The sequence below is a fragment of the Caretta caretta genome, chromosome 4 (genome assembly GCF_965140235.1).
Source record: "Caretta caretta isolate rCarCar2 chromosome 4, rCarCar1.hap1, whole genome shotgun sequence".
NCBI lineage: Eukaryota > Metazoa > Chordata > Testudines > Cheloniidae > Caretta > Caretta caretta.
Genome location: NC_134209.1, coordinates 86915363 through 86940714, shown reverse-complemented (window position 1 = coordinate 86940714; position 25352 = coordinate 86915363). Strand labels below are relative to the sequence as shown.

Below are 25352 nucleotides of genomic sequence, written 5' to 3'. Positions count from 1 at the left end.
TAGCACCATTAAGGGAGTTTTAAAAACCAGACAGCGCCAAATTAGAGTCAGTCCACCACTTTGTAGCTGGCAAAGGGAACACAGGAAATTAACAGTATTATTTTGAAGAGAGCTTTTCAGCTATGCATTTTTTATCAAGTGTAATATTGGCCATCAGCAGATAGCACCTCAATTCCAAATTCTTCATGAGCTATTCCTCTACTATTAAAATTACATTTATTAATCTGGTGAAAGTTATCTTCCTAGTTATATACCTGTTTATCTCTCAGCATTACAAGTGAAAGAGATTGGCCCTTTCTTGTGAGTCAGGTGTTTTTTTGGACTATGTTTCCCAGCATTCATCAGCTGCCAGGGAGCTGTGCCAGAATCATGACATACTGAATCTTTCCAAAATGCTGTGCTGTGGTGTCCAGTTCTTCACTGTATTGCCATTGTATGGATGCCTAACAGTCTTGTTCACTAAAGTTTAACATGTTATTTTTCAACTGCTCTTGATAACTTGATCTTGCCTAATTGCTATGTTGACGTTTTTCATTTGTGCACCTGTTGACTCCCATCAGCTGCAGTGCAGAAAGCCCAGATTTGAGCCTCAAACAATGAGACAAAATTCCAGCTACATAGATCTGGATACCAGAGCAGACAGTTCTATCAGAGGTTTCCAATGTAAACCAAAGAATGCTTTGTGAGCAGCTGTCATTAATGGTGAAGGATAAATTGCACAGTATCAGCCCAAGGAAAATATTCAGAGTCTTAGTTGCTTTTGTTTACAATAGTGCTAAAATTGTACAGTATTTTTAAAGTGGAATTTATTAAGGCTTTATAGTTTTAAAAATAAAAAGACAAATCTTTCTTTTACAAGGCAGCATATGAGCACTCTGGAGGATGTTTAACAACTTTCTGTTCAGTGATATACCACAAGTGCTTTGGCATGAATGGGAGAGTTAGTCTTTGCCTAAAGTAGCTCAACCGTTGAACACAGTCTTACACCAACAAATTGAATTTTTCAAAAATGCAGTAAATATTCATGACCACATTAAAACAAGAAATAAATACACCGTGTCAGTTCCTCACCCATGTTCACTGTTATCTCTCTTTCCTTGTGCAGTTTATATTTCATAATAAATTCTTGATACTCTGCAGGGATACCACCACTGTCTTTAAATGTAACATTGCTCTTGGAAGGACTGAAACCAAGTGATCCCTCTAGGGCATCATAAATCTTAGTTTTCATTTGGAATATAGGAACCATAAAGAGTATAAAACAATATTTAAGCCTCAGAGAAGACCAATTTTCAATATAAAATGGGATTGTTATGACACTAAAGAAATGAGTAGATGAGAATAGGAACTCTCCAATTTTACAAAAGCCTGCCAGAAAGAGAACAAAAGGAAGCATTTGATAGCCAGGGATTGTACATGATAGATCAGTGACCAGAAAGCTGAAATTGTCTACAAGGATTTATTTGTCTTTTTCTGACACATATATCACAGAAATATGAAGTATATACATTAAAGTATTATACTTAAAATCAAATGAGGAACACAAGCAACAGACGCGACATGATGTGCTTAAGTAAAGTATCAGTTTCACAAATAACAGGTCAGTTGTTTTAACAGACTTTAAAAAATTCAAAAATGTTTTAAATGGGGTTAAATAATTTTATGGAATTAGGTCATATTTGATCATTTTTTCTAATTGTAGACAACATCTTGATTATGTTATGCTTTATCAAAGAGAACATCCAATTATATTTTACTAGTTCTTGGAAAGTCAAGAAAAAGAAGGGAAAAGAAATCTTCAAATTGCTCAGAACCCCACAATATTGCAACTTTCTTTTTTCAGACAACCTCTAAGGTTTCCACAGAACAACAAAAGTGGACAAGCTTAGAATCATGCAAGGGAAACTTAGACATAATATTTTATAAGGTAAGAAATATGCTTATGTTTTTATTTAAACAGTGTAAGGATATGACTTAGGTTAGTAATGAGAATACTTATAATAATGCTGAGAAAAATAAAGGGATGGGGAAGTTGAATGGTTTCAGTTTCTTGTGAACTACCATCACAAACCTCCATCTACCATCAGTACCTCTTCCAGCATTCAGAGGGATGGGGCCAGGTGTTCTACAGTGGGTTCAGTTTCTTGTGAATGACCATCATAAAACCGTTACATGTTTGCCTAGTTCTGCACTGCTGGTGGTCTTTTCCCCACTTGCGTTAGCTCTGTAAAATAAACAAAATCATAAAGAATTAGATGTCTAATCACATTAAAGAGTGACCTATTTCTGTGGACTTAAGGTTTATTGATAGAGCATTGAGTACAAGTCCAGTCTGCAACAGGATCCAAAGATGAATTGAAGACTTCAGTCAATGGCCTTTTCAATTGCTTGGTTTTTACCAACACCAAATTATTTATTTGCATTGAAAAAAGCAAGAGTTTTAAAATATGCCAATCAATTGTCTTCAGGCTGTGTCACAGTACACTATTGATTCTAAATTCTGTACACTGAAAGCGGGAAAACTTGGAGATTTTAGTTTACAAAGAACTTTAAAATGATAGCATTCAACTAATTTAAAAGAAGTAAAGGTTATTGAAATTAGATATCTGCATTAAAAACACTGCAATGATCTCATTCTTGAATGATAGAGATAATAATAGCTGTGCCAGACTCTGAGTGTTTATCTAAGTTTTTTTAAAATGTCATAAGGTCTTGTGATCACGACTAACAAAGCTTGAAGATCAAAATAAAACAAATGTTTTCATTAGCCTGTGTTCGAGAGTTGGACTGTAGGTACAAAGAGTTTACAAGAGACTGAAAAAAAAAGGGAAGAATGCAAGGGAAATACTAACAGATTTTCAGAAGTTATTTTTTTCTCAAATAATCCAGTTTGGGTTGGAACGTTGTCCATATGATCTACAGGGTGTCTGTAAGAAACTGAGCAGCAGCTGAATAGGAAATGGCATCTGTGGCTTGGGGAAAAACTTGGCAAGAAAAATAAACAAACAAACAAATAGGTTAAAACATGTTAACTGACTATACAATTGTAATCTTCTGTGACGCCTGGGGGTAGTTTAATTTCTTAATTTTATTCTCTGGCTTTAAGTAAAGACTGCTAGGTAAGGAGGGATTCATACAGCGAGAGGTACAAAAATACATTTCTGAAAGCTCTTTAAAAAGATATCCAATAGGGAGGCAAGTTTCACTAGATGTCCATGTAGTGAGTAGATGCATCAGTGATCCCGCTCACCTGCCAAACTCTGTGACAGAAATAATTTAAAAGATTTAAATTGACTTGATTGTGGCACCAGTTTCATTGCAGATGAGTCACTGAGAATGACAAGAACAAAGTAAATGCTGAATTTAAAGATGGCAATGTGAAATAAAAGAAAAAACTAAACTGGTGCAGCAAACAGTGAGTACAGGACAGGCCAAGAGACATTGTCTTTTCAACCTGCTATATCATCTGAAGATCACAATGAGCCCTGGTCTACACTACGAGTTTAGGTCGGATTTAGCAGTGTTAGATCCGTTTAGCCCTTCACCCGTCCATACTACAAAGCCATTTTTTCTGACTTTAAGGGCTCTTAAAACTGGTTTCTGTACTTCTCCCCGACGAGTGGATTAGCGCTGAAATTGACCTTGCTGGGTCCAATTTGGGGTCATGTGGACGCAATTTGACAGTATTGGCCTCCGGGAGCTATCCCAGAGTGCTCCATTGTGACCGCTCTGGACAGGACTCTCAACTCAGATGCACTGGCCAGGTAGACAGGAAAACCCCGCAAACTTTTGAATTTCATTTCCTGTTTGGCCAGCATGGCGAGCTGATCAGCACAGGTGACCATGCAGAGCTCATCAGCACAGGTGATTATGTAGTCCCAGAATCGCAAAAGAGCTCCAGCATGGACCGAATGGGAGGTACTGGCTCTGATCGCTGTATGGGGAGAGGGATCCATGCTATCAGAACTACGTTCCAAAAGACGAAATGCCAAAATATTTGAAAAAAATCTCCAAGGGCATGAAAGACAGAGGCTATAACAGGGACCCGCAGCAGTGCCGCATGAAATTTAAGGAGCTCAGGCAAGCCTACCATAGAACCAGAGAGGCAAACAGACACTCCGGGTCAGAACATGCCACTTCTCTGATGAGCTGCATGCCATTCTAGAAAAAAGAAAAGGAGTACTTGTGGCACCTTAGCGACTAACCAATTTATTTGAGCATAAGCTTTCGTGAGCTACAGCTCACTTCATCGGATGCATACTGTGGAAACTGTCTGTAGCTCATGAAAGCTTATGCTCAAATAAATTGGTTAGTCTCTAAGGTGCCACAAGTACTCCTTTTCTTTTTGTGAATACAGACTAACACGGCTGTTACTCTGAAACATGCCATTCTAGGGGCAACTACCCCAGCCCTGTGCGTGGACTCCGTCAATGGACTCTCACGCAACAGGGATGCGGACTTTGGGGACGAGGAAGATGAGGAGGAGGAGGAGGTTGAAGCACAGCAAGCAAGCGGAGATTCCCCAACAGCCAGGAACTGTTTTTCACCCTGGATCTAGTACCCTCCCAACCCACTGAAGGAAGGCTCGCAGATCTAGAAGGTGGAGAATGGACCTCTGGTGAGTGTACATTTGTAAATATAATACACCGTTTAAAAGCAAGCGTGTTTAATGATTAATTTGCTCTAAAGACTTGGGGTGCATTTTTGGCCAGTACAGCTACTGGAAAAGTCTGTTAATGTGTATGGGGATGGAGCGGAAATCCTCCAGGGACATCTCAATGAAGCTCTCCTGGATGTACTCCCAAAGCCTTTGCAAAAGGTTTCTGGGGAGGGCAGCCTTATTCCGTCCTCCATGGTAGGACACTTTACCATGGCAGCACGTAATCTGGAATCATTGCATTACAATGCATGGCAGCATATGGTCCTGGTGTTTGCTGGCTTTCAGGCAACATGCATTTTTTATCTCTCTGTGTTATCCTCAGGAGAGTGATATCATTCATGGTCACCTGGTTGAAATAGGGGAATTTTATTAAGGAGACATTCAGAGGTAGCCATTCTTGCTGGGCTGTTTGCCTGTGGCTGAACAGAAATCATCCCTGCTGTTAGCCACACGGTGGGAGGAGGGGTGAAGCAATCATCCCAGAGAATTGAGGGGGGTTGTGGGGGTCGTTAGTTGGGTTTGTGCTGCACTTTAACCTGAAAACTGCAGCCCCTCCTTTTAAATGGCAAACCCATTTTAAAGGGCCAACCCAACGGGTGCTTGGTATGTGAAATGAGGACGCTGCTGTTTGAAACCATTCCCACATGCTAGGAAGGTTAAAGAAGCCAAAAGACTGTGGCTTACTATGTCTGCCTGTAAGCCAAATTCTGTTGCCTGCCAGCCCTGTGTATGTGATCTCTCACACCATACCGGCAGGCCCTCAATATATGAGGCAAAATGCGACCTTGTAAAGAAAGCACACGTGCTATGTAATGTTAACAGCTTGGTTCACTGTGAAAGAGTCTACTCATTGTTCTCTAAAATGTCTCTTTTTAATGACTAATCTCCTTTTTTTCCCTCCCACAGCTGCACATGTTTCATCGCTCCACGTATCATCTCCATCCCAGAGGCTATCAAAGATTAGAAGCCAAAAAAAATGCACTTGCGATTAAACGTTCTCTGAACTCATGCAGTCCACCCATGCTGAAAGAGCCCAGCACAATGCATGAAGGGAGACAATGTCAGAGTCCAGGAAAGCACAAAATGAATGCGAGGACAGGAGGGATGAGCAACAGGCCAGGAGGGATGAGTGAGAGGAGAGGTGGCGCCAGCGTGATGAGAGGAGGCAGGATGCAATGCTGAGGCTATTGGATGATCAAAGTGATATGCTCTGGCATATGGTGGTGCTGCAGGAAAGGCAGCAGGAGCACAGACCACAGCTGAAGCCCCTGTGTAACAACCACCCTCCTCCCCAGGTTCCATAGCCTCCTCACCCAGACACCCAAGAACGCAGTGAGGGCAGGCCTTCGGGCACCCAACCACTCCACCCCAGAGGACTGTCCAAGCAACAGAAAGCTGGTGTTCAATAAGTTTTAGAGTGCAGTTTGGCCTTGTCCTTCCCTACCCCACCCTCCAGGTGCTTCCCTCCTCCCACACCCCTCACGGGCTACCTTGGCAGTTCTCCCCCCATTTGTGTAATGAATTAATAAAGAATGCATGAATTTGAAACAACAATGACTTTATTGCCTCTGCAAGCAGTGATCAAAGGGCGGAGGGTAGGGCAGTAGGCTTACAGGGAAGTAGAGTGAACCAAAGGGATGGTTTTCATCAAGAAACAACAGAACTTTCACACCATAGCCTGGCCAGTCATGAAACTGGTTTTCAAAGCTTCTCTGATGCGCAGCGCACCCTCCTGTGCTCTGCTAACCGCCCTGGTGTCTGGCTGCATGTAATCAGTGGCCAAGCGATTTGCCTCAACCTCCCACCCCACCATAAACGTCTCCCCCTTACTCTCACAGATATTATGGAGCACACAGCAAGCAGTAATAACAATGGGAATATTGGTTTTGTTGAAGTCTAACTGAGTCAGTAAACTGCGCCAGCACACTTTTAAACGTCCAGATGCATATTCTACTATCATTCTGCACTTGCTCAGCCTATAGTTGAACAGCTCCTGACTACTGTCCTGGGTGGCTGTGTATGGCTTCATGAGCTATGGCATTAAGGGGTAGGCTGGGTCCCCAAGGATAACTATAGGCATTTCAACATCCCCTATGGTTATTTTCTGGTATGGAAAGCAAGTCCCTTGCTGCAGCCATTCCCACAGACTAGAGTTCCTAAAGATGCGAGTGTCATGTACCTTTCCCGGCCATCCCACGTTGATGTTGGTGAAACGTCCCTTGTGATCCACCAGTGCTTGCAGTGCCATTGAAAAGTACCCCTTTCAGTTTATGAACTGTCTGCCTTGGTGGTCCAGCCCCAGGATAGGGATATGCATTCTGTCTATCGCCCCACCACAGTTAGGGAATCCCATTGCAGCAAAGCCATCCACTATCACCTGCACATTTCCCAGAGTCACTACCCTTGATAGCAGCAGCTCAGTGATCGCATTGGCTACTTCCATCATAGCAGCCCCCACAGTAGATTTGCCCACTCCAAATTGATTCCCGACTGACCGGTAGCTGTCTGGCATTGCAAGCTTCCAGAGGGCTATTGCCACTCGCTTGTGAACTGTGAGGGCTGCTCTCATCTTGGTATTCTGGCACTTCAGGGCAGGGGAAAGCAAGTCACAAAGTTCCATGAAAGGGTCCTTACCCATGTGAAAGTTTCGCAGCCATTGGGAATCATCCCAGATTTGCAACACTATGCGGTCCCACCAGTTTGTGCTTGTTTCCTGGGCCCAGAATCAGCGTTCCATGGCATGAGCCTGCCCCATTGCCACCAGGATGTCCAAATTGCTGGGGCCTGTACTTTGAGAGAAGTCTGTGTTCACGTCCTCATCACTCTACTCATCGTGCTGCCATCACCTACTTGCCTGCTTTTGCGGGTTCTGCATATACTGCTGGATAACGTGCATGGTGTTTAGAGTGGTCACAACTGCCACGGTGATCTGACTGGGCTCCATGCTTGCCGTGGTATGGCGTGAGCAGGAGAGCAGAGTGGTAGTGGAAGTGGCGGGTGGATGATGATGCTGACAGCAATATGGTGCCCACACAGAAAAAGGCGCAAAATGATTGTCTGCCGTTGCTTTCACCAAGGGATGAGCAAGGGGAGAGCAGCCTGAGGAAGAATGCCCCCCTCAAGGATTACAACCCTGGGTTTAGGGGGCCAATGCTCAAACCACTGAGCTATCCCTCTGCCAATGTTCCAGGCTGGACTGAATCTCCATTAGGCAAAACTTAAAGAAGAGACTGACCTGAGTCACTCCCGTTTATGTGCAGGCACCCCTCACAGATCTTACCGAGGTCTGCCAGGAGTACCCATGTCTGCCCAGGCGCCCCTGACAGACCTCACCGAGCCTGGCCAAGAGCACCCAGGAGACAAAGAAATGGCTACTAGTTGTACTGCAGTATCTGCTGCCTCAGTACTGTGGATGCACTCTGCTGACTTAATGGTTTTAAGTGGGGACACACACAATCAACTGTATAAAATCGCTTTCTAAAAAATCGACTTCTATAAATTCAACATAATTTTGTTGTGTAGACATACCCTGAGAGCCCTAGGAAATCTTCTCAAGGAATTATAGACAGGAACAGTCCTTTTGCAAATATAAACCGAGGAGGAACAACTAGATTCAACTGCAGAAATCTCAAGATCCACAAAAGCTGAGGAGGAAACTGATGATGTGGAAGGTAACCTATACTAGTTCAAATGTGTCTGGCCTTACAACTTGATAGTTTTGTTATTCCTGTAGAACACAGCTGTCATGACCATATGCTGTGAGCCAGTCCCCTTAGGTAACCTCACCTAGTCCTAGTAGCATCATTTAGAATGATGGGTGCAATTTGGCTGGTGTCAAGGTGAGAGGGAAGGAGATTACAGGTTAGGACTGACCAACATCCTTAGTGGTCTGGACAGACAATAAAGGCAGAGTCTTTTTAAATATTATGTAGATGGATGCAGCAAGATATACTAATCAAGAGTAAGCATGTGCAGTATTGGCAATGCCCATGTTAAGATTCTCCTATGCGTTCTGTCCAGGATCTAAATGTATATTTTAGAATACATCTTAATCCCTTTCTGATAACCAGTCATTAAAATTATAAATAGGAGTGAGACACTGCTTAAATTCTAAACAGATTTGTTTGTGAATGATGCCCAAATTATGGGACATATCCCCAGCACAGGGACTATTCCCAAGATATGACTTTTAACAGTCCCAGCTAGAACAGAGCAAATAGACAGAATGACTACATCAATGAATATGGGCAATGTTAATAGGATGACAAAAAATGGAAGACAAAAATGCACTTTGTAGATATGTGAAATAGTATCATGTGAGATAGTTAACAGCAGTTTCTTAACAGCTGTTGCGTTGAGGCTCTTAATGAGACAGATAGCATTGCATGCGCATTTTATGTCAATATTTATGTAAATACCTAATAGATGACAGTTCTGATGTGACTGCACTCTTCTCAGTTCAGCACCATAGTGCACCTGTGACTACTCAGTTGTTTGTGACTGGCACCAGCTGGGGTGAATAGTGACAGAAAGTAAATGCAATACATGGCAGGTATGTAAAATACTATTGTTTTGTCATGAATTAACACAGCTGTGCCCCAACCCCCAGGTTCCTGGCAATGGGACAATTAACCAAACGGGCAAGGATAGAAGACCATTCCATTTACTAACAGGTACTGTATACATATATGTGATCACTAACTGCAGTGAATGATTACTTATAGCAAGGAAAAACATGGAGTCCAGTGAATTTGCTGTTGGCAGACAAACAATGTACATAGGATAGGGGAATACACAACAGCTCCTTAACCACTTTGACCAGACCCCTATCATTCAGACTGTGAATAAGATGAGAGACAATAGTAGGTGACTGAATCCTGTACAAATAGCACAGATTCAATTAACATATGTGAATCTGACAAGAGTTGTAAAGTCTCCTAAAGAGCCAGTAAATATGGTTTATCTACATATTTATTTATATCTCCCTCAGTCTAGGAGTCCACATGAACAGTCATAAACAATGTGCTTCCTCATGCAAAGGAAGACATGAAATCCCCTAGACCTGTTTCGTTTCTGCTAGCTTTATATCCTTACAGTGCTTCCTATATTTTTTTCCTGAACAAAACAAGATTCCAGGGAGCTGTTCAGGCATTCCTCCGCCACACTAGCTATCATAGATATTTATATGTCCTCCATCACTGCCATAACCCAGTAATTCACAGTCTTTAAAGTATTTATCCTCACAATATCCTGGTGAGGTAGAATCATCCCAGTTTTACACATTATATCTGCAGAGAGGGTAAGTGACTTGCCCTAGTTCACACAGGCAGTTTCTGAGGAGGAGGGATTTGAAACTTTGGCCAAATCCTAAACTAGTGCCCTAACTATTGGACCATCCAACCAGAGTAAAACAATAACAGGTAACTTAGGTGACCGATCACACAATTTGAAAAGCAAATTCAGCATATTAAATACTTGGATAAATGAGCTCAGAAAAGAGTTCATGAACAATCTATAGATATAAATATGTTCACATAAAGAATCTATCAAACAATGTTGAATAATGAAATACATTAGTAAAAATCATGACCTGCCAACTGGCAATTTGTGTACAGGCTAAGAGGTCAGATTCAAGGCATAAATTGTTTGCAATCAATAATTCAATCTGCTTTTGTTATTAGCTTTTAAAATACAATTTTATTTTATGAATAGATTATAGTTTTACCTTGTAACACTTAGATTCCTCAGTTCCTTATAAAATCAATAAGAAAGGCAAGAGAAACAACAAAGTTCCTTCTTAGTTACAAATTTTTATTAAACAGCATTATGTTCTAAACATTATTTTACAACTATAAAGTTAATCCTTGGGGACAAGTATATATTCAGCCAAATCCTTTTCACATGACTTAGGCTGAAATATCTTTTATTTGAATTGATTTTGTGAAGTTAACATAATACAGAAGTGTTAGAAACCAGTAATTTCAGTTTTTGTATATCGAGAGTTGTGAGCTGTATTTTAAATTATAGCCCTTTTTAATTTTTTTCCAGCAGTCATTGCCTTTGATTTTCAGTATTTTACTTTCATCTTAAAAACGTACATTTCCAAGTCTACCATTACCTAGTAACATACAGAACACAATCTGTGGAAGTCTCCAACCTCTAGGAAGGAGAAATTCAGAGATTCCACTTTGGAAAAGGATAACCATGAATTTAATTCATGGTCATCTAGATTTCAGGCTCATGTGTATTTCAGTACTCTTCTTTATGAACCAGTATAATTTGACTCCATAGCATATTTCAAGAAGGGAGGAACTCAAAATTTCATTGGGATTACTTGGATATAATAACTTTTCATTCTCTGCTGTATATCATGTAAAGATCTGCCAATGAGAAATACAGATCTTCACAATCTTTGCTCAACTAACTGAATCTGTGAACCTGAAAATAAATTGTCAGCCAGTGACATAAACAGCACAACAGATTGGATTGACAACATTGCTTTCTTTCCTTCCTTCTTGATGCAGACATACTACATTAAATGGTCCAGATCCTTAGTCCCACAATGATTCCTGTGCACTGATGCACAGGATTCAAATCCCTACTGTAATGGGGCAGGTACAGGTCTTCTGGCATGACAGAATGTCTGGCTGGCATAAAGTTGGGATAGTCAGGTTTATGTTATGCCCCCTGTTCCCTCAGGCCGAGGGGCATTTGCCCCCCAAAAACTGTGCTGGAGTGATCCTCAGTTACTTTTATGGCCCCTAAAGAGCTATTACTGCCCCAAAATTAGAGCAGCCTGGAGGCTTTTCTAATTTTTGCTGGGGGCTGAGGCATCCCCTGGCAAACCTGGCAATCAGAGAAATGACAAGATGGTGTACACAGTCATCTTTGCCTCCTGTAGCCCCCTAGCCGCTTGCTCACTTCAGCTCAGCCAGACTCCAGGATTGAGGTCCATTACTCCAGATGAATATGATATTTTTAAATTCACATTGGTGGAAGTTAGTATGGAGAAAATAAGGGCAACAAATTATGGTAAATATTGTTTATTTGGAAAAATGGCAAAATGTGTCTATATTTATGAATATTTGTGAAATATTCAGCCAACCTTATGAGCAGGACAAATGATTAAAAAATCAAAGAATTTATTTTAAAACAGAGTCATCAATTGAATACATTATTCTACAGTTTCCCAAAACTTTGAAAGCTGAACCCTCCTCCCATGCCTCATCCCACCAACTCTGAAAAAATGAAACCAGTCACATACCCTTTCAACCTTGCCATTTGTTTTTAAAAGTCTATGCATCAAAATGCATCATCTTCTGCTCTCAGATCTGACCTCCTGAGTAGTCCTGTATGCCCTCTAGGGAGGCACACCCCGTAGTTTAGGAAATACTGAATTATTCGATTAATATAACAATAGCAGAAGCTGCAGTCAGGGTTATACTCATACCATCTTCAGAGGTTCTAAGGAAGTCACTGTAGACCCATCTGCTCCACTGAAATCAACGCCAAAAGTCTGACTTCAGATGGAACAGGAGCAGGTGCTAAATGAGCTAATCATGTGAGTAGATGAAGAATTCAAGTTGTTAACTAACACTGACATGCTAAAAATAAAGAAAAAGGGTGGCAAGTGAAGTAGTATATTTCAAGAAGTAAAGTTTACAAATGAAGAGGAGTCTGACAGATTCTATTGACATGTAAAAGTAAAAATAATTCCATTTGTTTTCAAAGCAGGTTTTCAAAAATATTGAAGGTCATTTGGCAAGAAAATACTGTGACAATGACTATAAAATAGAGGTGTAATCTCTAATCTGAATTGTAAAGGAAGGCTACCCCAGGCCATCAGGGTATGTCCTTTTCAAACTGGTGAAAGCTCTTATTGATTAAAATGTGTAGCCAATTACTTAACTAATACTGTGGTTCAATATGAAAAATGTTTAAGAGACCAAATGACCTAGTTTAGCCAAGTTTATTAACTAAAACCAAAGCAATAATCAAGAATTAAGAAAAGAATTAATACAATAACCTACCTTCTGGGAAGCCTGTTTCTCGAAGCACATGGTTTACCTTATATAGAAAGGGTTCTTTAAAGATATACTCACAAAACTACCTATAATTATATCATGGCTGTTTACAAGTTATAAAGCACTGTATGTATCACCTAAGATCCAATCCAAGTTCCTTCACTGATTGTTATGTACTGTTCCTTATTTCTGTTTTGGACACTACATTCCAAAACAGTCAGGTGTGAAAGGCACATCCCAACATGTGCAAAGACACACCATCATATCTTTTTCTTGACAGGCATACTAGTTTCTAATGCCAAAGCTGATGTCAGAGTTGCAATGCATTGTGGGAAATACATCTTGACATGAATGAACAAAAATGAATAGCATTGTGCGAAAGACCTAATATAATTTGGTTAACATAACTGCATGTTGGGTACAATACAATAGTAATGTGGAATACACTACCCCAAACATATACATATTAGCTAACATTCTAAATGTATTGTATATACAGACACTCTTTTTTTTTTAATTTCAATATGCCAGTGTTAGTTACTACTTGAATGTAACAAAGAGCAATGTATTAAAGAAAGCTGAGTTACACAAGCAACACATCAGGTCCACAAAAGATCATAAACCAAACTAGATGCCAGTATTTACTGGATGTATTAATAAATGTACAACTGCACAAGAGCAAAGTCGTCCCTGAATTATGCCAGGCTGTGATGATCCACAACAGGCTGCTCCACAGCACGGGATCACAAGAGGGCAGCAATCTCTGGCCACATCTACTCCCGACCCCAACATAATTCTGGCAGAAAATGTGGTATACAGCCAGTTTTTCTGCATCTATGATAGGGAAGAATTTTTCGCCCATTGCACTTTTTGGTCATGGCTACTGGTAATGACGGACTAATGGGGATACACTTCATTAATTAAACCACCCTCCGTGCATTGTTAAATATACAAAAACACTTTGTCGTACATGTTTCCCCCCGCCTTCTTTCTAGCAGTACAATGGAGAGAGCAGCAGAATGTGGTAGAAAGAGGGGCTAGCAGATTCTAGCACCTTCTAGAGAGACGCACCATAGAGTGAAATCAGGAGAGGGAGGGAGCAGACAAGGTTGTTACAAAAGGTCTTTCTCTCAATTAGTTAAATCATAGAAAAGATGCCAGTTGATAATGCTCAAAATTTTGTAGCAGAGTTATTGGGCTTTGCAGGACGAATAAAACTTGTTGTGTTCTGCATTTTGTGAAGCTCTTTACATTAACTAATAGATAAAAATGCTGTTGTTATTCAGGTATAAATAATAAAGTCATGTGTAAAAAACCTGCTAATGGCTGAGAACTTAAAAACTAGATGATAGCTGTTTATGAATCCCAGTTATGATTGAGCCTGGTGATACTCTAAACAAAAAAACCCTCTCAACAAGGCTCATAGCTGTTTCCATTGCTTCACACTGACTCACCAGGTATTTTAGGCTTCAGGGTGATGGCTAAGATTATTGTGTGTCTTGGTTGTGTTGATTTTGCATGTGGATAGTTGTGTTGTGCTGGGAGAATTGTGTGGATTTGTGTGGGTAGTGAATAAGAGAGGTGTGCTGCAGTCAGGGGCTATGTGTGTTTGGGATTATTGTACATGTTGGTTATGTTGTGTTGATTTGTGTCTGGGGGTGTTGTGTTCAGAGATTTGTGTTTATTTGTACAGATGGCAGGTGGGCAGAGAGATGTGGCAGTGGGGCCAAGTAATCCTGCATACACCCTATGAAATTGTTGCATGCAAATTAGATGTAGAGTAGAGTAAAGGAGCAGATTGGGTGAGATACCTCTGAATTTACGATGGGCTATTGGCATGATATAGATACATGCCTTAGTGTGGCTTACGCCACACAGGAGTCTTTATAAAGTCAAAATGGCTGACAAAATAAAACTTGGACATAACAGACCATAAAACTTAGTAATAATTCAACCTAGTGTAACCCATAGGCTTGCCTTTACTATACTTACTGTCTTGCCTTCATTATATTTAGTTGCTTTTATTATATTCAGCTGTATCGTAAGAAACCTACAGTATCCTGCATCTTGTAAGACATTAGCTGAAGCATAAGATAGCATAAGTGTGGTTAAGTAGGCTTAGATCAGTGGTTGCCTTTAGATTTTAGGAACTAAGGAGAGCTTGCTCAATGGTAGGAGGTACAATGTTCCAGTAAGTGCTATCACAAAGAACATGGAAGTAACAAATTGTTAAGTAATCTATATCACTGGTGATATTCTGAACAAAAACGTCCTCAGCCATGCTTGTGGCTGTTTCCATCACTTCTCACCGACTCAGCAGACACAGTAGGCCTCATAGTGACACAGAGAGTGATAATCCTGGAATATGATGATATAGATTACTAAGGATCTAGCACAAAGTGAGCTCTTCCTTCCATTGAAAAATATGTTTACTGGCTGCCTTTTCAGTTGTCTTTGGGGAAGAATCATGGATCCTAGACAGCCTTTGTGCAGAGTTCCACAACAGCAGCATGAGAGAGCATAGGCATAGGGAATAAGGAGCTGCCAGCCTGTGATTTCAAAGAAGCACAAGATAGGGATCTGTAAATGGGGATCCATGGCCTACCTTTAGAAGTGATGAAAGGGTAAAGTAGGGAAAATAATGGGCAGGTAGGGAGGTCTTCCTGCTAATTTTCAGGAGTAGTAGGGAAGCAATGATGAGAGTCAATGAGCTATAAGGTGAGGTTCTATTAGAAGGCATATATTGGGGAAGGGGAAAGAGTCCCAAATGATTTATTTGGTTAATTCATTTTAATCTGCAAGTCAGAAAAGATTCCAGGAAATGTATGGCAGTGGGGGGAGGGGACAAAGATGGGTATCTAATTGGCAGCTACAAGTGCACAACTTGGTTTGGACAACAGTTGACATTACACTAAGGTACATTTTTCTGTCCCCTTTGTGGCAAAGTGTGGTCCAAGACCTAGCCCAAGAGCTATACATTTGCAAAAGTTAGATCCTTCGTCATGTGGATGAGTTCTCCAACCTAGAACAATAAAGGTAATCTAAGGAAACCGATTCTATGAGTCAGATTTTAATCAAGAAAATGGCCATAAATATATAGTATTCCCAAATCCAAATGTTTAAAAAGTATGAGTCAGAGCCCCCAGCATAAGATGCCTTTAATAAAAATATTAAATCACATTGTTTTTCTCTTGCCTTCTGCTCTTTTCACCTTTACGGGTTAAGCCATGTGATAAAGCTAATCTGTGTGAGATCATCCCAAATTTACCCCCTAACTATGCACTCAGATATCCATACTTTCCTGTTTACTACTTGGAGGGGAATTCTGCTTACCCTCTCTTATCCTCTAGGATGTGGGGAGCTGCCATTCTATCCCTCTCTATCCCACCCCACTAATTGAATAGGATACTCATTACTTTTTCACTCTCCTACCCATCCTGTCTCCTACCCACCACTTTTTCACTCTCCACCATATCACATATCTTTCCCACGACTCAGTCTGCCTCTTGCTTCCCACATTGACTTGGCTACTTTCCTTCCAAGCATATTTCCTCCTCCCTGCTGTCCACTCTGCACCATTTCCAGCACCTTCACATTCTCCTGTCTTTTGCCTGAAGTACCTAAAAGTACTATGCGTTCAGTCTCATGGGAAATAATTGGAACTGGCAGCCTTATTTTTTGGGAACATCCTCACCTCTACTTTCAAAAAAATAAAGAGAAATGGTGGCCAACTTGCTGAAGGCAACATGTGGCTTCAGTCTCATTGACAGTAATGGAAAATGGAAGCCTTTTGGGGTTAGGGCAAAACTTTGTGAGTGAAGACAGAAATCTGAAGAGAGAAATCTGAAGTTCATGAGAACCCTTAAAGATATTGTGAGACTTTAATAAAATTGAGGTTGCAATACTGCATTAATCAATAGATGATTCAAAAAATATGAATTTCAATTTCTATGAGAGTCTGAATCTAATTCTTTGCTGCCATGCACCTTGCATAGCCATGCACACCTGTGCAAAGAGAAGGCAAAATGCTATCTGATCAAAATGGTAGGATTTTATACACACATTGCACACATCTACACTGCACAGCACAAACACTATCATTTAGGGCATGCACAGCTATATACTGCAGTGAAAAGCAGGCTGTGTCCCACACTGTGAAGTGCTGCTACATACAACAGTGAAAGGTTCTGGTAGCAGGAAGAAAGCAGGAAATTTAGACTAGAAATTAGATGAAGGTTTCTAACCATCAGAGGAGTGAAGTTTTGGAATAGCCTTCCAAGGGAAGCAGTGGGGGCAAAAGATCTATCTGGCTTTAAGATTAAACTCGATACGTTTATGGAGGAGATGGTATGATGGGATAACATGGTTTTGGTAATTAAATATTCATAGTAAATAGGCCCAATGGCCTGTGATGGGATATTAGATGGGGTGGGATCTGAGTTACCCAGGAAAGAATTTTCTGTAGTATCTGGCTGATGAATCTTACCCATATGCTCAGAGTTTAGCTGATCGCCATATTTGGGGTCAGGAAGGAATTTTCCTTTAGGGCAGATTGGAAGAGGCCCTGGAGGTTTTTCGCCTTCCTCTGTAGCATGGGGCACGGGTCACTTGCTGGAGGATTCTCTGCTCCTTGAAGTCTTTAAACCACGATGTGAGGACATCAATAGCACAGACATAGGTGAGAGGTTTTTTTGCAGGAGTGGTGGGTGAAATTCTGTGGCCTGCGTTGTGCAGGAGGTCAGACTAGATGATCATAATGGTCCCAGAATTATAACATTCATAAACCTGTCAGAGAACACTTCAATCTCTCTGGTCATGCAATTACAGACATGAAAGTTGCTATATTACAACAAAAAAACTTCCAATCCAGACTCCAGGGAGAAACTGTTGAATTGGAATTCATTTGCAAATTGGATACAATTAACTTAGGCTTGAATCGAGACTGGGAGTGGCTAAGTCATTATGCAAGGTAACCTATTTCCCCTTGTTTTTTTCCTCCCCCCCCCGAGACGTTCTTGTTAATCTCTGGATTTGTGCTGGAAATGGCCTAACTTGATTATCATACACATTGTAAGGAGAGTGATCACATTAGATAAGCTATTACCAGCAGGAGAGTGGGGTGGGAGGAGGTCTTTTTTCATGCTTTGTGTTTATATAGAAAGATCTACACTTTCCACAGTATGCATCCGATGAAGTGAGCTGTAGCTCACGAAAGCTTATGCTCAAATAAATTGGTTAGTCTCTAAGGTGCCACAAGTACTCCTTTTCTTTTTGCGAAAACAGACTAACATGGCTGTTACTCTGAAACCTTCTGACCTAAACATCTGTCTATGAATCCAGGACATAATGATATTAAAATAGCATTTTAGACAGGGGTGGCACTGCTTGGGCACACATAGTGCCATGTAAAGTATCTACCTAAAGGTGCAAATATGTCTTTACTTTCCTAAGCAGTGCCTTACTGTCTATGCTGCTATTTATACCCACTCTAGGGGAACATGCAGCATAAGTACTCTGCACACTGCCATAACTAATGTGCAATGTAGAATACTACATAGCTACTTGATGGAGAATTAGGTATTTTCTCATGGGCATTTACATCTTGATTACCAGCTGGTAAGAGATTATTAAAGGTGAAATATTGGTATAAGGTAAGTGCTCTCACCCTATTGCCAATAGAAAGTGATATATCCATATCTTTTAAACAGGTATAAGCAGTAATATATTCTTTGAACATTAATACAATCTATCTATCAGTTTAACAGGGTTTTAGGGAGAGTAAAAAAATCACTGAAAAATTGTAAGGAGTCTGAATGGGAGACCGGAATGCTTCATATTTATAAATAAAGGGTCCTAATTGAGATAAAAGCATAATTTTATTGACCAGAGCCCACTCTCTTCTATTAAAACAATAAAACTAATTAATATCACAACATTAACAAGTCAGAGCTCACTGAGGACAAACAAATGCATTGCAAGCACTGACACTGGTAGCCACACCTGCCCAAAGGGTTACTGCTCTTAACTTGCATACACTGCATTTTGCATTGGTTTACATTGTGGAAATCCATTAGAAACATTTAATATAATCAATATAAAAATATTCTGTTCAACATTTCTAACATTAATTAAAATGTGTGTACCCTTATCTTAAATGCCTTCATTTTAGGCACACACATTAACCCATTAACATCTTTGTATTATATTTCATTAAAAATTATCCTTGTCAAGGTTCCTCCCCCACTCTGAACTCTAGGGTACAGATGTGGGGACCTGCATGAAAAAACCCCCTAAGCTTATCTTTACCAGCTTAGGTCAAAACTTCCCCAAGGTACAAAATATTACACCCGTTATCCTTGGAATGGCCGCTACCACCACCAAACTAATACTGGTTACTGGGGAAGAGCTGTTTGGACGCGTCTGTCCCCCCAAAATACTTCCCAAAACCTTGCACCCCACTTCCTGGACAAGGTTTAGTAAAAAGCCTCACCAATTTGCCTAGGTGACTACAGACCCAGACCCTTGGATCTTAAGAACAATGAACAATCCTCCCAACACTTGCACCCCCCCTTTCCTGGGAAATGTTGGATAAAAAGCCTCACCAATTTGCATAGGTGACCACAGACCCAAACCCTTGGATCTGAGAACAATGAAAAAGCATTCAGTTTTTACAAGAAGACTTTTAATAAAAAATAGAAGTAAATAGAAATAAAGAAATCCCCCCTGTAAAATCAGGATGGTAGATATCTTACAGGGTAATTAGATTCAAGAACATAGAGAACCCCTCTAGGCAAAACCTTAAGTTACAAAAAAGATATACAGACAGAAATAGTTATTCTATTCAGCACAATTCTTTTCTCAGCCATTTAAAGAAATCATAATCTAACACATACCTAGCTAGATTACTTACTAAAAGTTCTAAGACTCCATTCCTGTTCTGTCTCTGGCAAGAGCAGCACACAGACAGACACAAACCCTTTGTTTGTCTCCCTCCTCCCAGCTTTTGAAAGTATCTTGTCTCCTCATTGGTCATTTTGGTCAGGTGCCAGCGAGGTTACCTTTAGCTTCTTAACCCTTTACAGGTGAGAGGAGCTTTCCCCTGGCCAGGAGGGATTTCAAAGGGGTTTACCCTTCCCTTTATATTTATGACACGCCCCCCAAATCTCAGCTAGGGTGAAACACTGGCTGGGATTTCTTCCTGGAGCTCTAGGAAAACAGAGTTAATAAGACACATGCATCTCTAAATATACTACCAAGTACATAAAGACTAACAATATTTTCCACATCTCAAGGACGATTTTAACCAGTTGACTCTGGGAAACTTTCACGGGAGAGTGCATCAGCCACTTTGTTAGAAGCTCCTGAGATGTGTTGGATGTCGAAATCAAAATCTTGGAGAGCTAAACTCCACCGAAGAAGTTTTTTGTTAGTTTCTTTGACGGTGTGAAGCCACTTCAGTGCAGCATGGTCGGTTTGCAGGTGGAAACGCCGTCCCCAAACATATGGGCGTAGCTTTTCCAGAGCGTAGACAATGGTGTAACATTCTTTTTCAGTGACTGACCAGTTGCTTTCCCTCTCAGACAGTTTTTTGCTGAGAACACTACAGGGTGGAATTCTTGATCAGGTCCTTTCTGCATTAAAACTGCTCCCACACCATGCTCGGACGCATCTGTGGTTACTAGGAACGGTTTGTCAAAGTCTGGGGCCCTTAGTACAGGGTCAGACATGAGTGTCGCTTTAAGCTTGTTAAAGGCCTTCTGACACTTTCCGGTCCACTGAACAGCATTTGGCTGTTTCTTTTTGGTTAGGTCTGTCAGTGGGGCAGCGATTTGGCTGTAGTGCGGTACAAAGCGTCTGTAATAACCGGCCAAGCCTAAGAAGGATTGAACCTGTTTCTTTGACTTTGGGACAGGCCACTTTTGGATAGCATCCACTTTGGCCTGTAGGGGGCTGATAGTTCCTTGACCCACCTGGTGTCCAAGGTAAGTCACTCTGTTTAGGCCTATTTGACACTTCTTAGCCTTAACAGTTAGTCCTGCCTCCCTTATGCGCTCAAGGACTTTTTGTAGATGTTCCAGGTGGTCTGCCCAGGAATCCGAAAATATGGCCACGTTGTCAAGGTAGGCGACTGCATATTCTCCTAATCCCGCTAGGAGACCATCTACAAGTCTTTGGAAAGTGGCGGGTGCATTTCGCAGCCCGAAAGGGAGTACATTAAATTCATACAGCCCGAGATGTGTGATGAAGGCTGACCTTTCCTTGGCAGATTCATCTAGCGGTACCTGCCAGTACCCCTTGGTTAAGTCCAAGGTAGAGATGAACTGGGCCCGTCCCAGTTTCTCTAATAGTTCATCTGTGCGTGGCATGGGATAGTTGTCTGGGCGAGTTACAGCATTTAGCTTACGGTAGTCCACGCAAAAACGTATTTCCCCATCTGGTTTGGGAACTAGAACCACTGGAGATGCCCATGCACTTTCAGAGGGGCGGATTACCCCCATCTGTAACATATCCTGGATCTCCCGTTCTATAGCAGTTTTAGCTTGAGGAGACACCCGGTAAGGTTGGACCCTAATTGGGTGAGCATTACCTGTGTCAATGGAGTGGTATGCCCGTTCAGTCAGTCCTGGGGTGGCTGAGAACGTTGGCGCGTAGCTAGTGCACAGCTCCTGGATCTGCTGTCGCTGCATACGCCCAAGGGTCATGGAGAGGTTCACCTCTTCCACACCACCACCACCACATTTCCCTTCGTAGTAAACACCTTCAGGCCACTCAGCGTCGTCTCCTCCCTGGGCTGTAAACTGACAAACCTTTAATTCTCTGGAATAAAAGGGCTTTAGAGAATTAATATGGTACACCTTAGGCTTTCGGTTGGAGGTGGGGAATGCTATGAGATAATTAACAGCTCCCAGGCGCTCCTGGACCATGAATGGCCCTTCCCACGATGCTTCCATTTTATGGGCCTGGAGCGCCTTTAAGACCAGGACCTGGTCTCCTACTTTGAAGGAACGCTCTCTGGCATGTTTATCATACCAGGTTTTTTGCTCTTTTTGAGCATCCTGTAAGTTCTCTAGCAAGGGCTAAAGAGGTTCGGAGGGTGTTCTGTAGGTTGGTTACAAAGTCCAGAATGTTAGTTCCTGGAGAAGGTGTAAATCCCTCCCATTGCTGCTTCACCAACTGCAATGGCCCCTTAACCTCACGGCCATATACAAGTTCAAATGGGGAAAACCCTAAACTGGGATGTGGTACAGCTCTGTAGGCAAAGAGCAACTGCTGCAACACTAGGTCCCAATCATTGGAGTGCTCATTTACAAATTTACGTATCATGGCCCCCAAAGTTCCATTAAACTTCTCCACCATGCCATTTGTTTGATGGTGGTAAGGAGTGGCAACCAAGTGATTTACCCCATGAGCTTCCCAAAGGTTTTTCATAGTTCCTGCCAGGAAATTAGTCCCTGCATCGGTGAGGATGTCGGAGGGCCAACCTACCCTGCCAAAAATGTCTGCTAGTGCCTGGCACATACTTTTAGCCCTGGTGTTGCTTAGAGCTACTGCTTCTGGCCATCGGGTGGCAAAATCCATGAAAGTCAGTATGTACTGCTTTCCTCTGGGTGTCTTTTTCGGAAAAGGACCCAGAATATCCACAGCTACTCGCTGAAATGGAACTTCAATGATGGGGAGGGGTTGTAGAGGGGCTTTGACCTGGTCTTGGGGTTTTCCCACTCTTTGGCACACCTCACAAGACTGGACATAGGTAGAAACATCCTTGCCCATTCCCTCCCAGTGGAATGACCCCCCCAAACGGTCTTTGGTCCTGTTCACCCCAGCATGGCCACTAGGGTGATCATGGGCTAAGCTCAAGAGCTTGGCCCGGTATTTAGTTGGAACTACCAACTGTCTCTGAGGATGCCAGTCTTCCTGGTGTCCCCCAGAAAGAGTTTCCTTGTATAAAAGTCCTCTTTCTATAACAAACCTGGATCGATTAGAAGAGCTGAGAGGCGGTGGGTTGCTCCGTGCCGCCGTCCAAGCTCTCTGGAGGCTTTCATCTGCTTCCTGTTCGGTCTGGAACTGTTCCCTTGATGCTGGGGACATCAGTTCCTCATGGGATTGTGGACCTAGGCTTGGTCCCTCTGGAAGCGATATAGGGGATGGAGCTGTTTCTGTTGACTGTGAACCGCTCTCCGCTGGTGCACTATGTTGGGATTCAGGCTCCGGCTGAGCCTCTTGTGTAGGGTTATGGGCTGCTGCCAGTTCAGGTTCGGTGGGGCCCTCTGGTGTTGAGGTTGCAAGTACTGGATTCAGTGCTGACACGGGGTCTGGTGTTGGTTGTTCGGCTGGTTCCGGTTCTAGGACTGGTTCCGTCTGGGTCTCTGGGACTGGATCCACTACTGCTGTTGCAGACATTGGCCTGGGGTCCAGGTCCATCACCTCTGACCGGGTCCTGATAGAAGTTTCCGGAACAGAGCTAGGCCTCACGGCTTGTTTAACCTGGCTGCGGGTGACCATTCCCACCCTCTTGGCCTGCTTCACATGATTGGCCAAGTCTTCCCCCAACAGCATGGGGATGGGATAATCATCATAGACTGCAAAAGTCCACATTCCTGACCAGCCCTTGTACTGGACAGGCAACTTGGCTGTAGGCAAATTGAAAGAGTTGGACTTGAAGGGTTGAATCGTCACTTGGATCTCTGGGTTGATTAAATTGGGGTCCACTAAGGAAGCATGGATAGCTGACACTTGTGCTCCGGTGTCCCTCCACGCGGTGACCTTCTTCCCGCCCACACTCACAGTTTCCCTCCGCTCCAAGGGTATCTGAGAGGTATCTGGGCCTAAGGACCTCTGGTGTGATTCCGGTGCAATGAACTGTAATCTGTTGGGGTTCTTGGGGCAGTTGGCCTTTACATGCCCCAGCTCGTTACATTTAAAACATCGTCCAGCTGACGGGTCACTGGGGCGAGGAGGGTTGCTGGAGAACGGGGTGGTGGGACGATAAGGGGTCTGGAGGGTTCTTTGGGAGGTAGGTGGGGCTTTGGGCGGCCCCCGGTAATAGGGTGTGGTCTGGGGTGGTCCCTTCTGGTCTCCGCTCCAACTGCGACCAGTTTTCTTCTTCTCTGCCACCTCCACCCATCTGGCTCCAATCTCTCCTGCCTCAATTACAGTTTTGGGTTTCCCATCTAGGATGTATCTTTCTATTTCCTCAGGAACACCCTCTAAGAATTGTTCCATTTGCATTAGGAAGGGCAAATTTACTGGAGATTCACCACTTGCTCCTGATATCCAGGCATCCCAATGTTTCACAATGTGGTAGGCATGTCGGGTAAATGACACGTCTGGTTTCCACCTTAGGGCTCTGAACCTCCGACGAGACTGCTCGGGTGTTATCCCCATTCTGACTCTCGCCTTGGATTTAAACAGTTCATACTTGTTCATGTGTTCTTTAGGCATTTCCGCTGCCACCTCAGCTAAGGGTCCACTGAGCTGCGGCCTCAGCTCTACCATGTATTGGTCAGTAGAGATGTTGTACCCAAGGCAGGCCCTTTCGAAGTTTTCTAGGAAGGCCTCAGTATCATCGCCTGCCTTGTAGGTGGGGAACTTTCTGGGATGGGAAGTGGTACTTGGAGAAGGATTACTAGGGTTTGTTGGGATATTCTGCTGAGCCTTTATCTTCTCCATCTCCTCCACATACTTCCTCTCTTTTTCCTTCTCCTCCAGTTCTTTGTCCCTCGCTTCCATAGCTCTCCTGTGAGCAGCTGCTTGGTGTTGTTCTGCTTCTCTCGCTGCCTCCCTTTCTTGTTCCTTCTTCAGCCGCATGAGTTCTATCTGTCTTTCATGTTCCCTTTGTCTTTCCTCAGCCTGAAATTTGGCTAATTCCAGCTGTAGTCGAGCTGAGGATTTGGTCATTCTAACCTCTCTGTTTTTGACTAACTTTACACCCGAGGTTTAGAAATAAACAAACAAAACTTGGCTGTAAAATTTTGCTGTGCTGCAATAGAATACCTATTCTCTGATAGTGATTGTCAGCCTACAGAAAAAGACAATTCCCTTGTCTCTGCTCTGGGCCCAAATTAAAGCAAAAAACCTCCAACTACTTGGAAACCTGCTTACCCAGCCCAAAGAAAAAGCAAATGGGTAGAACACACACCCCCTATTTACTTTTAGGAAGAAAAGAAAAAAAAACCTCTGGGATGGAAGACTTCCCTGCAGGAGTTAAGTACCCTGCCTCCAGGCAAAAAAAAACCTGCAATTCACAAGATAATCCCCTTTTGTCTCTGCTTGGCCACAAAGCAGAGAGAAACCAAGCTGCTTTCAGTTTCAAAGCTGCTTTCTGGACTTTCTTTCCAAAGAAAAAAAAATTTCCTTTTTAAAATCTGTATTTCTAGTTCAAAAAATCTCAACTGGATCTCAAATGATTTCAGGTTAATCCCACCACTGTGCCACCATGTCAGGGTTCCTCCCCCACTCTGAACTCTAGGGTACAGATGTGGGGACCTGCATGAAAAAACCCCCTAAGCTTATCTTTACCAGCTTAGGTCAAAACTTCCCCAAGGTACAAAATATTACACCCGTTATCCTTGGAATGGCCGCTACCACCACCAAACTAATACTGGTTACTGGGGAAGAGCTGTTTGGACGCGTCTGTCCCCCCAAAATACTTCCCAAAACCTTGCACC

General features: G+C 42.4%; 1 long non-coding RNA gene across 1 annotated transcript; it reads left to right on the top strand.

Moving 5' to 3' along the window:
• The first annotated feature begins 1855 nt into the window (after positions 1 to 1855).
• On the top strand, positions 1856 to 6162 carry LOC125635908 (uncharacterized). The gene is made up of 3 exons (XR_007356416.2): positions 1856 to 1927; positions 4395 to 4618; positions 5567 to 6162. It is a non-coding gene; the product is annotated as an uncharacterized LOC125635908 (long non-coding RNA).
• Positions 6163 to 25352: the final 19190 nt, after the last annotated feature.